Here is a 15,704-nt window from a genome sequence, read left to right as displayed (position 1 = left end):
GGTGCATCCCCAGTGGTGCCAGTGCACTCTCTGGACTCACTGCAGTGCATCCCCAGTGGTGCCAGTGCACTCTCTGGACTCACCGGGGTGCACCCCAGTGGTGCCAGTGCACTCTCTGGACTCACCAGGGTGCATCCCCAGTGGTGCCAGTGCACTCTCTGGACTCACCGGGGTGCATCCCCAGTGGTGCCAGTGCACTCTCTGGACTCACTGCACTGCATCCCCAGTGGTGCCAGTGCACTCTCTGGACTCACTGCACTGCATCCCCAGTGGTGCCAGAGCACTCTCTGGACTCACTGCACTGCATCCCCAGTGGTGCCAGTGCACTCTCTGGACTCACTGCAGTGCATCCCCAGTGGTGCCAGTGCACTCTCTGGACTCACTGCAGTGCATCCCCAGTGGTGCCAGTGCACTCTCTGGAGTCACTGCAGTGCATCGCCAGTGGTGCCAGTGCACTCTCTGGACTCACGGCACTGCATCCACAGTGGTGCCAGTGCACTCTCTGGACTCACCGCAGTGCATCCCCAGTGGTGCCAGTGCACTCTCTGGACTCACTGCACTGCATCCCCAGTGGTGCCAGTGGACTCTCTGGACTCACCAGGGTGCATCCCCAGTGCTGCCAGTGCACTCTCTGGACTCACTGCAGTGCATCCCCAGTGGTGCCAGTGCACTCCCTGGACTCACTGCAGTGCATCCCCAGTGGTGCCAGTGGACTCTCTGGACTCACCAGGGTGCATCCCCAGTGGTGCCAGTGCACTCTCTGGACTCACTGCAGTGCATCCCCAGTGGTGCCTGTGCAGTCTCTGGACTCACTGCACTGCATCCCCAGTGGTGCCAGTGCACTCTCTGGATTTACCGGGGTGCATCCCCAGTGGTGCCAGTGCACTCTCTGGAGTCAATGCAGTGCATCCCCAGTGGTGCCCGTGCGCTCTCTGGACTCACTGCAGGGCATCCCCTGTGGTGCCAGTGCACTCTCTGGACTCACTGCAGTACATTCCCAGTGGTGCCAGTGTACTCTCTGGACTCACTGCAGGGCATCCCCTGTGGTGCCAATGCACTCTCTGGACTCACTGCAGTACATTCCCAGTGGTGCCAGTGTACTCTCTGGACTCACTGCAGGGCATCCCCTGTGGTGCCAGTGCACTCTCTGGAATCACTGCAGTGCATCCCCAGTGGTACCAGTGCACTCTCTGGACTCACTGGGGTGCATCCCCAGTGGTGCCAGTGCACTCTCTGGAGTCACTGCAGTGCATCGCCAGTGGTGCCAGTGCACTCTCTGGAGTCACTGCACTGCATCCCCAGTCGTGCCAGTGCACTCTCTGGACTCACTGCAGTGCATCCCCAGTAGTACCAGTGCACTCTCTGGAGTCACTGCAGTGCATCCCCAGTGGTGCCAGTGCACTCTCTGGACTCACTGCAGTGCATTCGCAGTGGTGCCAGTGCACTCTCTGGACTCACTGCACTGCATCCCCAGTGGTGCCAGTGCACTCTCTGGAGTCAATGCAGTGCATCCCCAGTGGTGCCAGTGCACTCTCTGGACTCACTGCAGTACATCCCCAGTGGTGCCAGTGCACTCTCTGGACTCACTGCAGTGCATCCCCATTGGTGCCAGTGCACTCTCTGGACTCACCGGGGTGCATCCCCAGTGGTGCCAGTGCACTCTCTGGAGTCACCGGGGTGCATCCCCAGTGGTGCCAGTGCACTCTCTGGAGTCACCTGGTTGCATCCCCAGTGGTGCCAGTGCACTCTCTGGACTCACTGCAGTGCATTCGCAGTGGTGCCAGTGCACTCCCTGGAGTCACCGGGTTGCATCCCCAGTGGTGCCAGTGCACTCTCTGGACTCACTGCACTGCATCCCCAGTGATGCCAGTGCACTCTCTGGACTCACCGGGGTGCATCCCCAGTGGTGCCAGTGCACTCTCTGGACTCACTGCACTGCATCCCCAGTGGTGCCAGTGCACTCTCTGGACTCACCGGGGTGCACCCCAGTGGTCCAGTGCACTCTCTGGACTCACCGGGGTGCACCCCAGTGGTGCCAGTGCACTCTCTGGACTCACCGGGGTGCATCCCCAGTGGTGCCAGTGCACTCTCTGGACTCACCGGGGTGCATCCCCAGTGGTACCAGTGCACTCTCTGGACTCACTGCAGTGCATCCCCAGTGGTGCCAGTGCACTCTCTGGACTCACTGCACTGCATCTCCAGTGGTGCCAGAGCACTCTCTGGACTCACTGCACTGCATCCCCAGTGGTGCCAGTGCACTCTCTGGACTCACTGCGGTGCATCCCCAGTGGTGCCAGTGCACTCTCTGGACTCACTGCAGTGCATCTCCAGTGGTGCCAGTGCACTCTCTAGAGTCACCGGGTTGCATCCCCAGTGGTGCCAGTGCACTCTCTGGACTCACTGCAGGGCATCCCCAGTGGTGCCAGTGCACTCTCTGGACTCACTGCAGTGCATCCCCAGTGGTGCCAGTGGACTCTCTGGACTCACCAGGGTGCATCCCCAGTGGTGCCAGTGCACTCTCTGGACTCACTGCAGTGCATCCCCAGTGGTGCCAGTGCACTCTCTGGACTCACTGCACTGCATCCCCAGTGGTGCCAGTGGACTCTCTGGACTCACCAGGGTGCATCCCCAGTGGTGCCAGTGCACTCTCTGGACTCACTGCACTGCATCCCCAGTGGTGCCAGTGGACTCTCTGGATTCACCGGGGTGCATCCCCAGTGGTGCCAGTGCACTCTCTGGAGTCACCGGGTTGCATCCCCAGTGGTGCCAGTGCGCTCTCTGGACTCACTGCAGGGCATCCCCTGTGGTGCCAGTGCACTCTCTGGAGTCACTGCAGTACAATCCCAGTGGTGCCAGTGCACTCTCTGGACTCACTGCAGTGCATTACCAGTGGTGCCAGTGCACTCTTTGGAGTCAATGCAGTGCATCCCCAGTAGTGCCAGTGCACTCTCTGGACTCACCAGGGTGCATCCCCAGTGGTGCCAGTGCACTCTCTGGACTCACTGCAGTGCATTCCCAGTGGTGCCAGTGCACTGTCTGGAGTCACTGCAGTGCATCCCCAGTGGTGCCAGTGCACTCACTGGACTCACCGTGGTGCATCCCCAGTAGTGCCAGTGCACTCTCTGGACTCACTGCAGTGCATCCCCAGTAGTGCCAGTGTTCTCTCTGGACTCACCGGGGTGCATCCCCAGTGGTTCCAGTGGACTCTCTGGATTCACCGGTGTGCATCACCAGTCGTACCAGGGCACTCTCTGGAGTCACTGCAGTGCAACCCCAGTGGAACCAGTGCACTCTCTGGACTCACTGCAGTGCATCCCCAGTGGTGCCAGTGCACTCTCTGGAATCACTGCAGTGCATCCCCAGTGGTACCAGTGCACTCTCTGGACTCTCCGGGGTGCATCCCCAGTGGTGCCAGTGCACTCTCTGGAGTCACTGCACTGCATCCCCAGTGGTGCCAGTGCACTCTCTGGAGTCACTGCAGTGCATCCCCAGTAGTACCAGTGCACTCTCTGGAGTCACTGCAGTGCATCCCCAATGGTGCCAGTGCACTCTCTGGACTCACTGCAGTGCATTCGCAGTGGTGCCAGTGCACTCTCTGGACTCACCGGGGTGCATCCCCAGTGGTGCCAGTGCACTCTCTGGACTCACCGGGGTGCATCCCCAGTGGTGCCAGTGCACTCTCTGGACTCACTGCAGTGCATCCCCAGTGGTGCCAGTGCACTCTCTGGACTCACCAGGGTGCATCACCAGTGGTGCCAGTGCACTCTCTGGACTCACCGGGGTGCATCACCAGTGGTGCCAGTGCACTCTCTGGACTCACTGCACTGCATCCCCAGTGGTGCCAGTGCACTCTCTGGACTCACCGGGGTGCATCCCCAGTGGTGCCAGTGCACTCTCTGGACTCACTGCAGTGCATCCCCAGTGGTGCCAGTGCACTCTCTGGACTCACTGCACTGCATCCCCAGTGGTGCCAGTGCACTCTCTGGACTCACTGCAGTGCATCCCCAGTGGTCCAGTGCACTCTCTCGACTCACCGGGGTGCACCCCAGTGGTGCCAGTGCACTCTCTGGACTCACCGGGGTGCATCCCCAGTGGTGCCAGTGCACTCTCTGGACTCACCGGGGTGCATCCCCAGTGGTACCAGTGCACTCTCTGGACTCACTGCAGTGCATCCCCAGTGGTGCCAGTGCACTCTCTGGACTCACTGCACTGCATCTCCAGTGGTGCCAGAGCACTCTCTGGACTCACTGCACTGCATCCCCAGTGGTGCCAGTGCACTCTCTGGACTCACTGCGGTGCATCCCCAGTGGTGCCAGTGCACTCTCTGGACTCACTGCAGTGCATCCCCAGTGGTGCCAGTGCACTCTCTGGACTCACTGCACTGCATCCCCAGTGGTGCCAGTGGACTCTCTGGACTCACCAGGGTGCATCCCCAGTGGTGCCAGTGCACTCTCTGGACTCACTGCACTGCATCCCCAGTGGTGCCAGTGGACTCTCTGGATTCACCGGGGTGCATCCCCAGTGGTGCCAGTGCACTCTCTGGAGTCACCGGGTTGCATCCCCAGTGGTGCCAGTGCGCTCTCTGGACTCACTGCAGGGCATCCCCTGTGGTGCCAGTGCACTCTCTGGAGTCACTGCATTACAATCCCAGTGGTGCCAGTGCACTCTCTGGACTCACTGCAGTGCATTACCAGTGGTGCCAGTGCACTCTCTGGAGTCAATGCAGTGCATCCCCAGTAGTGCCAGTGCACTCTCTGGACTCACCAGGGTGCATCCCCAGTGGTGCCAGTGCACTCTCTGGACTCACTGCAGTGCATTCCCAGTGGTGCCAGTGCACTGTCTGGAGTCACTGCAGTGCATCCCCAGTGGTGCCAGTGCACTCTCTGGACTCACTGCAGTGCATCCCCAGTGGTGCCAGTGCACTCTCTGGAGTCACTGCAGTGCATCACCAGTGGAACCAGTGCACTCTCTGGAGTCACTGCAGTGCATCCCCAGTGGTGCCAGTGCACTCTCTGGTCTCACTGCAGTGCATCCCCTGTTGTGCCAGTGCACTCTCTGGAATCACTGCAGTGCATCCCCAGTGGTGGCAGTGCACTCTCTGGACTCACCGGGGTACATCCAAAGTCTTGCCAGTGCACTCTCTGGAGTCACTGCAGTGCATCCCCAGTGGTGCCAGTGCATTCTCTGTACTCACGGCACTGGATCCCGAGTGGTGCCAGTGCACTCTCTGGACTCACTGCAGTGCATCCCCAGTGGTGCCAGTGCACTCTCTGGACTCACCGTGGTGCATCCCCAGTAGTGCCAGTGCACTCTCTGGACTCACTGCAGTGCATCCCCAGTAGTGCCAGTGTTCTCTCTGGACTCACCGGGGTGCATCCCCAGTGGTTCCAGTGGACTCTCTGGATTCACCGGTGTGCATCACCAGTCGTACCAGGGCACTCTCTGGAGTCACTGCAGTGCAACCCCAGTGGAACCAGTGCACTCTCTGGACTCACCGGGGTGCATCCCCAGTGGTGCCAGTGCACTCTCTGGAGTCACTGCAGTGCATCCCCAGTGGTGCCAGTGCACTCTCTGGAGTCACTGCACTGCATCCCCAGTGGTGCCAGTGCACTCTCTGGACTCACTGCAGTGCATCCCCAGTAGTACCAGTGCACTCTCTGGAGTCACTGCAGTGCATCCCCAGTGGTGCCAGTGCACTCTCTGGACTCACCAGGGTGCATCCCCAGTGGTGCCAGTGCACTCTCTGGACTCACTGCACTGCATTCCCAGTGGTGCCAGTGCACTCTCTGGAGTCAATGCAGTGCATCCCCAGTAGTGCCAGTGCTCTCTCTGGACTCACCGGGGTGCATCCCCATTGGTGCCAGTGCACTGTCTGGACTCACCGGGGTGCATCCCCATTGGTGCCAGTGCACTCTCTCGACTCACTGCAGGGCATCCCCAGTGGTGCCAGTGCACTCTCTGGACTCACTGCAGTGCATTCCCAGTGGTGCCAGTGCACTCTCTGGACTCACTGCAGTGCATCCCCAGTGGTGCCAGTGCACTCTCTGGACTCATTGCAGTGCATCCCCAGTGGTGCCAGTGCACTCTCTGGAATCACTGCAGTGCATCCCCAGTGGTGCCAGTGCACTCTCTGGACTCACTGCACTGCATCCCCAGTGGTGCCTGTGCACTCTCTGGACTCACTGCACTGCATCCCCAGTGGTGCCAGTGCAGTCTCTGGACTCACTTCTGTGCATCCCGAGTGGTGCCAGTGTACTCTCTGGACTCACCGAGGTGCATCCCCAGTGGTGCAAGTGCACTCTCTGGACTCACTGCAGTGCATCCCCAGAGGTGCCAGTGCACTCTCTGGACTCACTGCAGTGCATCCCCAGTTGTGCCAGTGCACTCTATGGACTCACTACACTGCATTACCAGTGGTGCCAGTGCACTCTCTGGACCCACTTCAGTGCATCCCCAGTGGTGCCAGTGCACTCTCTGGACTCACTGCAGGGCATCTCCAGTGGTGCCAGTGCACTCTCTGGAGTCACTGCAGTGCATTCCCAGTGGTGCCAGTGCACTCTCTGGACTCACTGCACTGCATCCCCAGTGGTGCCAGTGCACTCTCTGGACTCACCGGGGTGCATCCCCAGTGGTGCCAGTGCACTCTCTGGACTCACTGCAGTGCATTCCCAGTGGTGCCAGTGCACTCTCTGGACTCACTGCACTGCATCCCCAGTGGTGACAGTGCACTCTCTGGACTCACTGCAGTGCATCCCCAGTGGTGCCAGTGCACTCTCTGGACTCACTGCAGTCCATCCCCAGTGGTGCCAGTGCACTCTCTGGACTCACTGCAGTGCATCCCCAGTGGTGCCAGTGCACTCTCTGGACTCACTGCAGTCCATCCCCAGTGGTGCCAGGGCACTCTCTGAACTCACTGCAGGGAATTCCCAGTGGCGCCAGTGCACTCTCTGGACTCACTGCAGTGCATCCCCAGTGGTGCCAGTGCACTCTCTGGAGTCAATGCAGTGCATCCCCAGTAGTGCCAGTGCTCTCTCTGGACTCACCGGGGTGCATCCCCAGTGGTGCCAGTGCACTGTCTGGACTCACCGGGGTGCATCCCCATTGGTGCCAGTGCACTCTCTGGACTCACTGCACTGCATCCCCAGTGGTGCCAGTGCACTCTCTGGACTAACCAGGGTGTAAACCCAGTGGTGCCAGTGCACTCTCTGGACTCACTGCAGTGCATCCCCAGTGGTGCCAGTGCACTCTCTGGAATCACTGCAGTGCATCCCCAGTGGTACCAGTGCACTCTCTGGACTCACCGGGGTGCATCCCCAGTGGTGCCAGTGCACTCTCTGGAGTCACTGCAGTGCATCCCCAGTGGTGCCAGTGCACTCTCTGGAGTCACTGCACTGCATCCCCAGTGGTGCCAGTGCACTCTCTGGACTCACTGCAGTGCATCCCCAGTAGTACCAGTGCACTCTCTGGAGTCACTGCAGTGCATCCCCAGTGGTGCCAGTGCACTCTCTGGACTCACCGGGGTGCATCCCCAGTGGTGCCAGTGCACTCTCTGGACTCACTGCACTGCATTCCCAGTGGTGCCAGTGCACTCTCTGGAGTCAATGCAGTGCATCCCCAGTAGTGCCAGTGCTCTCTCTGGACTCACTGCAGTGCATCCCCAGTGGTGCCAGTGCACTCTCTGGACTCACTGCACTGCATCCCCAGTGATGCCAGTGCACTCTCTGGACTCACCGGGGTGCATCCCCAGTGGTGCCAGTGCACTCTCTGGACTCACTGCACTGCATCCCCAGTGGTGCCAGTGCACTCTCTGGACTCACTGCAGTGCATCCCCAGTGGTCCAGTGCACTCTCTGGACTCACCGGGGTGCACCCCAGTGGTGCCAGTGCACTCTCTGGACTCACCGGGGTGCATCCCCAGTGGTGCCAGTGCACTCTCTGGACTCACCGGGGTGCATCCCCAGTGGTACCAGTGCACTCTCTGGACTCACTGCAGTGCATCCCCAGTGGTGCCAGTGCACTCTCTGGACTCACTGCACTGCATCTCCAGTGGTGCCAGAGCACTCTCTGGACTCACTGCACTGCATCCCCAGTGGTGCCAGTGCACTCTCTGGACTCACTGCGGTGCATCCCCAGTGGTGCCAGTGCACTCTCTGGACTCACTGCAGTGCATCTCCAGTGGTGCCAGTGCACTCTCTAGAGTCACCGGGTTGCATCCCCAGTGGTGCCAGTGCACTCTCTGGACTCACTGCAGGGCATCCCCAGTGGTGCCAGTGCACTCTCTGGACTCACTGCAGTGCATCCCCAGTGGTGCCAGTGGACTCTCTGGACTCACCAGGGTGCATCCCCAGTGGTGCCAGTGCACTCTCTGGACTCACTGCAGTGCATCCCCAGTGGTGCCAGTGCACTCTCTGGACTCACTGCACTGCATCCCCAGTGGTGCCAGTGGACTCTCTGGACTCACCAGGGTGCATCCCCAGTGGTGCCAGTGCACTCTCTGGACTCACTGCACTGCATCCCCAGTGGTGCCAGTGGACTCTCTGGATTCACCGGGGTGCATCCCCAGTGGTGCCAGTGCACTCTCTGGAGTCACCGGGTTGCATCCCCAGTGGTGCCAGTGCGCTCTCTGGACTCACTGCAGGGCATCCCCTGTGGTGCCAGTGCACTCTCTGGAGTCACTGCAGTACAATCCCAGTGGTGCCAGTGCACTCTCTGGACTCACTGCAGTGCATTACCAGTGGTGCCAGTGCACTCTTTGGAGTCAATGCAGTGCATCCCCAGTAGTGCCAGTGCACTCTCTGGACTCACCAGGGTGCATCCCCAGTGGTGCCAGTGCACTCTCTGGACTCACTGCAGTGCATTCCCAGTGGTGCCAGTGCACTGTCTGGAGTCACTGCAGTGCATCCCCAGTGGTGCCAGTGCACTCACTGGACTCACCGTGGTGCATCCCCAGTAGTGCCAGTGCACTCTCTGGACTCACTGCAGTGCATCCCCAGTAGTGCCAGTGTTCTCTCTGGACTCACCGGGGTGCATCCCCAGTGGTTCCAGTGGACTCTCTGGATTCACCGGTGTGCATCACCAGTCGTACCAGGGCACTCTCTGGAGTCACTGCAGTGCAACCCCAGTGGAACCAGTGCACTCTCTGGACTCACTGCAGTGCATCCCCAGTGGTGCCAGTGCACTCTCTGGAATCACTGCAGTGCATCCCCAGTGGTACCAGTGCACTCTCTGGACTCTCCGGGGTGCATCCCCAGTGGTGCCAGTGCACTCTCTGGAGTCACTGCACTGCATCCCCAGTGGTGCCAGTGCACTCTCTGGAGTCACTGCAGTGCATCCCCAGTAGTACCAGTGCACTCTCTGGAGTCACTGCAGTGCATCCCCAATGGTGCCAGTGCACTCTCTGGACTCACTGCAGTGCATTCGCAGTGGTGCCAGTGCACTCTCTGGACTCACCGGGGTGCATCCCCAGTGGTGCCAGTGCACTCTCTGGACTCACCGGGGTGCATCCCCAGTGGTGCCAGTGCACTCTCTGGACTCACTGCAGTGCATCCCCAGTGGTGCCAGTGCACTCTCTGGACTCACCAGGGTGCATCACCAGTGGTGCCAGTGCACTCTCTGGACTCACCGGGGTGCATCACCAGTGGTGCCAGTGCACTCTCTGGACTCACTGCACTGCATCCCCAGTGGTGCCAGTGCACTCTCTGGACTCACCGGGGTGCATCCCCAGTGGTGCCAGTGCACTCTCTGGACTCACTGCAGTGCATCCCCAGTGGTGCCAGTGCACTCTCTGGACTCACTGCACTGCATCCCCAGTGGTGCCAGTGCACTCTCTGGACTCACTGCAGTGCATCCCCAGTGGTCCAGTGCACTCTCTCGACTCACCGGGGTGCACCCCAGTGGTGCCAGTGCACTCTCTGGACTCACCGGGGTGCATCCCCAGTGGTGCCAGTGCACTCTCTGGACTCACCGGGGTGCATCCCCAGTGGTACCAGTGCACTCTCTGGACTCACTGCAGTGCATCCCCAGTGGTGCCAGTGCACTCTCTGGACTCACTGCACTGCATCTCCAGTGGTGCCAGAGCACTCTCTGGACTCACTGCACTGCATCCCCAGTGGTGCCAGTGCACTCTCTGGACTCACTGCGGTGCATCCCCAGTGGTGCCAGTGCACTCTCTGGACTCACTGCAGTGCATCCCCAGTGGTGCCAGTGCACTCTCTGGACTCACTGCACTGCATCCCCAGTGGTGCCAGTGGACTCTCTGGACTCACCAGGGTGCATCCCCAGTGGTGCCAGTGCACTCTCTGGACTCACTGCACTGCATCCCCAGTGGTGCCAGTGGACTCTCTGGATTCACCGGGGTGCATCCCCAGTGGTGCCAGTGCACTCTCTGGAGTCACCGGGTTGCATCCCCAGTGGTGCCAGTGCGCTCTCTGGACTCACTGCAGGGCATCCCCTGTGGTGCCAGTGCACTCTCTGGAGTCACTGCAGTACAATCCCAGTGGTGCCAGTGCACTCTCTGGACTCACTGCAGTGCATTACCAGTGGTGCCAGTGCACTCTCTGGAGTCAATGCAGTGCATCCCCAGTAGTGCCAGTGCACTCTCTGGACTCACCAGGGTGCATCCCCAGTGGTGCCAGTGCACTCTCTGGACTCACTGCAGTGCATTCCCAGTGGTGCCAGTGCACTGTCTGGAGTCACTGCAGTGCATCCCCAGTGGTGCCAGTGCACTCTCTGGACTCACTGCAGTGCATCCCCAGTGGTGCCAGTGCACTCTCTGGATTCACTGCAGTGCATCACCAGTGGAACCAGTGCACTCTCTGGAGTCACTGCAGTGCATCCCCAGTGGTGCCAGTGCACTCTCTGGACTCACTGCAGTGCATCCCCTGTTGTGCCAGTGCACTCTCTGGAATCACTGCAGTGCATCCCCAGTGGTGGCAGTGCACTCTCTGGACTCACCGGGGTACATCCAAAGTCTTGCCAGTGCACTCTCTGGAGTCACTGCAGTGCATCCCCAGTGGTGCCAGTGCATTCTCTGTACTCACGGCACTGGATCCCGAGTGGTGCCAGTGCACTCTCTGGACTCACTGCAGTGCATCCCCAGTGGTGCCAGTGCACTCTCTGGACTCACCGTGGTGCATCCCCAGTAGTGCCAGTGCACTCTCTGGACTCACTGCAGTGCATCCCCAGTAGTGCCAGTGTTCTCTCTGGACTCACCGGGGTGCATCCCCAGTGGTTCCAGTGGACTCTCTGGATTCACCGGTGTGCATCACCAGTCGTACCAGGGCACTCTCTGGAGTCACTGCAGTGCAACCCCAGTGGAACCAGTGCACTCTCTGGACTCACCGGGGTGCATCCCCAGTGGTGCCAGTGCACTCTCTGGAGTCACTGCAGTGCATCCCCAGTGGTGCCAGTGCACTCTCTGGAGTCACTGCACTGCATCCCCAGTGGTGCCAGTGCACTCTCTGGACTCACTGCAGTGCATCCCCAGTAGTACCAGTGCACTCTCTGGAGTCACTGCAGTGCATCCCCAGTGGTGCCAGTGCACTCTCTGGACTCACCAGGGTGCATCCCCAGTGGTGCCAGTGCACTCTCTGGACTCACTGCACTGCATTCCCAGTGGTGCCAGTGCACTCTCTGGAGTCAATGCAGTGCATCCCCAGTAGTGCCAGTGCTCTCTCTGGACTCACCGGGGTGCATCCCCATTGGTGCCAGTGCACTGTCTGGACTCACCGGGGTGCATCCCCATTGGTGCCAGTGCACTCTCTCGACTCACTGCAGGGCATCCCCAGTGGTGCCAGTGCACTCTCTGGACTCACTGCAGTGCATTCCCAGTGGTGCCAGTGCACTCTCTGGACTCACTGCAGTGCATCCCCAGTGGTGCCAGTGCACTCTCTGGACTCATTGCAGTGCATCCCCAGTGGTGCCAGTGCACTCTCTGGAATCACTGCAGTGCATCCCCAGTGGTGCCAGTGCACTCTCTGGACTCACTGCACTGCATCCCCAGTGGTGCCTGTGCACTCTCTGGACTCACTGCACTGCATCCCCAGTGGTGCCAGTGCAGTCTCTGGACTCACTTCTGTGCATCCCGAGTGGTGCCAGTGTACTCTCTGGACTCACCGAGGTGCATCCCCAGTGGTGCAAGTGCACTCTCTGGACTCACTGCAGTGCATCCCCAGAGGTGCCAGTGCACTCTCTGGACTCACTGCAGTGCATCCCCAGTTGTGCCAGTGCACTCTATGGACTCACTACACTGCATTACCAGTGGTGCCAGTGCACTCTCTGGACCCACTTCAGTGCATCCCCAGTGGTGCCAGTGCACTCTCTGGACTCACTGCAGGGCATCTCCAGTGGTGCCAGTGCACTCTCTGGAGTCACTGCAGTGCATTCCCAGTGGTGCCAGTGCACTCTCTGGACTCACTGCACTGCATCCCCAGTGGTGCCAGTGCACTCTCTGGACTCACCGGGGTGCATCCCCAGTGGTGCCAGTGCACTCTCTGGACTCACTGCAGTGCATTCCCAGTGGTGCCAGTGCACTCTCTGGACTCACTGCACTGCATCCCCAGTGGTGACAGTGCACTCTCTGGACTCACTGCAGTGCATCCCCAGTGGTGCCAGTGCACTCTCTGGACTCACTGCAGTCCATCCCCAGTGGTGCCAGTGCACTCTCTGGACTCACTGCAGTGCATCCCCAGTGGTGCCAGTGCACTCTCTGGACTCACTACAGTCCATCCCCAGTGGTGCCAGGGCACTCTCTGAACTCACTGCAGGGAATTCCCAGTGGCGCCAGTGCACTCTCTGGACTCACTGCAGTGCATCCCCAGTGGTGCCAGTGCACTCTCTGGAGTCAATGCAGTGCATCCCCAGTAGTGCCAGTGCTCTCTCTGGACTCACCGGGGTGCATCCCCAGTGGTGCCAGTGCACTGTCTGGACTCACCGGGGTGCATCCCCATTGGTGCCAGTGCACTCTCTGGACTCACTGCACTGCATCCCCAGTGGTGCCAGTGCACTCTCTGGACTAACCAGGGTGTAAACCCAGTGGTGCCAGTGCACTCTCTGGACTCACTGCAGTGCATCCCCAGTGGTGCCAGTGCACTCTCTGGAATCACTGCAGTGCATCCCCAGTGGTACCAGTGCACTCTCTGGACTCACCGGGGTGCATCCCCAGTGGTGCCAGTGCACTCTCTGGAGTCACTGCAGTGCATCCCCAGTGGTGCCAGTGCACTCTCTGGAGTCACTGCACTGCATCCCCAGTGGTGCCAGTGCACTCTCTGGACTCACTGCAGTGCATCCCCAGTAGTACCAGTGCACTCTCTGGAGTCACTGCAGTGCATCCCCAGTGGTGCCAGTGCACTCTCTGGACTCACCGGGGTGCATCCCCAGTGGTGCCAGTGCACTCTCTGGACTCACTGCACTGCATTCCCAGTGGTGCCAGTGCACTCTCTGGAGTCAATGCAGTGCATCCCCAGTAGTGCCAGTGCTCTCTCTGGACTCACTGCAGTGCATCCCCAGTGGTGCCAGTGCACTGTCTGGACTCACCGGGGTGCATCCCCATTGGTGCCAGTGCACTCTCTGGACTCACTGTAGTGCATCCCCAGTGGTGCCAGTGCACTCTCTGGACTCACTGCAGTGCATTCCCAGTGGTGCCAGTGCACTCTCTGGACTCACTGCAGTGCATCCCCAGTGGTGCCAGTGCACTCTCTGGACTCATTGCAGTGCATCCCCAGTGGTGCCAGTGCACTCTCTGGAATCACTGCAGTGCATCCCCAGTTGTACCAGTGCACTCTCTGGACTCACCGGGGTGCATCCCCAGTGGTGCCAGTGCACTCTCTGGACTCACTGCACTGCATCCCCAGTGGTGCCAGTGCACTCTCTGGAGTAACTGCAGTGTATCCCCAGTAGTACCAGTGCACTCTCTGGACTCACTGCACTGCATCCCCAGTGGTGCCAGTGCACTCTCTGGAGTCACTGCAGTGCATCCCCAGTGGTGCCAGTGAACTCTCTGGACTCACTGCAGTGCATCCCCAGTGGTGCCAGTGCACTCTCTGGACTCACTGCACTGCATTCCCAGTGGTGCCAGTGCACTCTCTGGAGTCAATGTACTGCATCCCCAGTGGTGCCAGTGCACTCTCTGGACTCACTGCAGTGCATCCCCAGTGGTGCCAGTGCACTCTCTGGACTCACTGAAGGGAATTCCCAGAGGTGCCAGTGCACTCTCTGGAGTCACCGGGGTGCATCCCCAGTGGTGCCAGTGCACTCTCTGGACTCACTGCAGTGCATCCGCAGTGGTGCCAGTGCACTCTCTGGACTCACTGCAGTGCATCCGCAGTGGTGCCAGTGCACTCTCTGGACTCACTTCAGTGCATCCCCAGTGGTGCCAGTGCACTCTCTGGACTCACTGCACTGCATCCCCAGTGGTGCCTGTGCACTCTCTGGACTCACTGCACTGCATCCCCAGTGCTGCCAGTGCACTCTCTAGACTCACTTCAGTGCATCCCCAGTGGTGCCAGTGCACTCTCTGGACTCACTGCACTGCATCCCCAGTGGTGCCAGTGCACTCTCTGGACTCACTTCAGTGCATCCCCAGTGGTGCCAGTGCACTCTCTGGACTCACTGCACTGCATCCCCAGTAGTGCCAGTGCACTCTATGGACTCACTGCACTGCATCCCCATTGGTGCCAGTGCACTCTCTGGACTCACCGGGGTGCATCCCCAGTGGTGCCAGTTGACTCTCTGGATTCACCGGGGTGCATCCCCAGTGCTGCCAGTGCACTATCTGGACTCACTGCAGTGCATCCCCAGTGGTGCCAGTGCACTCTCTGGACTCACTGCAGTGCATCCCCAGTGGTGCCAGTGCACTCTCTGGACTCACTGCAGTACATCCCCAGTGGTGCCAGTGCACTCTCTGGACTCACTGCAGTGCATCCCCAGTGGTGCCAGTGCACTCTCTGGAGTTAATGCAGTGCATCCCCAGTAGTGCCAGTGCACTCTCTGGACTCACCAGGGTGCATCCCCAGTGGTGCCAGTGCACTCTCTGGACTCACTGCAGTGCATTCCCAGTGGTGCCAGTGCACTGTCTGGAGTCACTGCAGTGCATCCCCAGTGGTGCCAGTGCACTCTCTGGACTCACTGCACTGCATCCCCAGTGGTGCCAGTGCACTCTCTGGAGTCACTGCAGTGCATCCCCAGTGGTACCAGTGCACTCTCTGGAGTCACTGCAGTGCATCCCCAGTGGTGCCAGTGCACTCTCTGGACTCACTGCAGTGCATCCCCTGTTGTGACAGTGCACTCTCTGGTCTCACTGCAGTGCATCCCCAGTGGTGGCAGTGCACTCTCTGGACTCACTGCACTGCATCCCCAGTGGTGCCAGTGCACTCTCTGGACTCACCGGGGTACATCCAAAGTCTTGCCAGTGCACTCTCTGGAGTCACTGCAGTGCATCCCCAGTGGTGCCAGTGCATTCTCTGTACTCACGGCACTGCATCCCCAGTGGTGCCAGTGCGCTCTCTGGACTCACTGCACTGCATCCCCAGTGGTGCCAGTGCACTCTCTGGACTCACCGTGGTGCATCCCCAGTAGTGCCAGTGCACTCTCTGGACTCACTGCAGTGCATCCCCAGTAGTGCCAGTGCTCTCTCTGGACTCACCGGGGTGCATCCCCAGTGGTTCCAGAGGACTCTCTGGATTCACCGGGGTGCATCACCAGTCGTGC

This window comes from Anser anser (genome assembly GCF_964211835.1).
Source record: "Anser anser genome assembly, chromosome: 15".
Classification (NCBI taxonomy): domain Eukaryota; kingdom Metazoa; phylum Chordata; class Aves; order Anseriformes; family Anatidae; genus Anser; species Anser anser.
The sequence above is the reverse complement of the archived record's forward strand: the minus strand, read 5'-3'. Positions refer to the sequence as shown.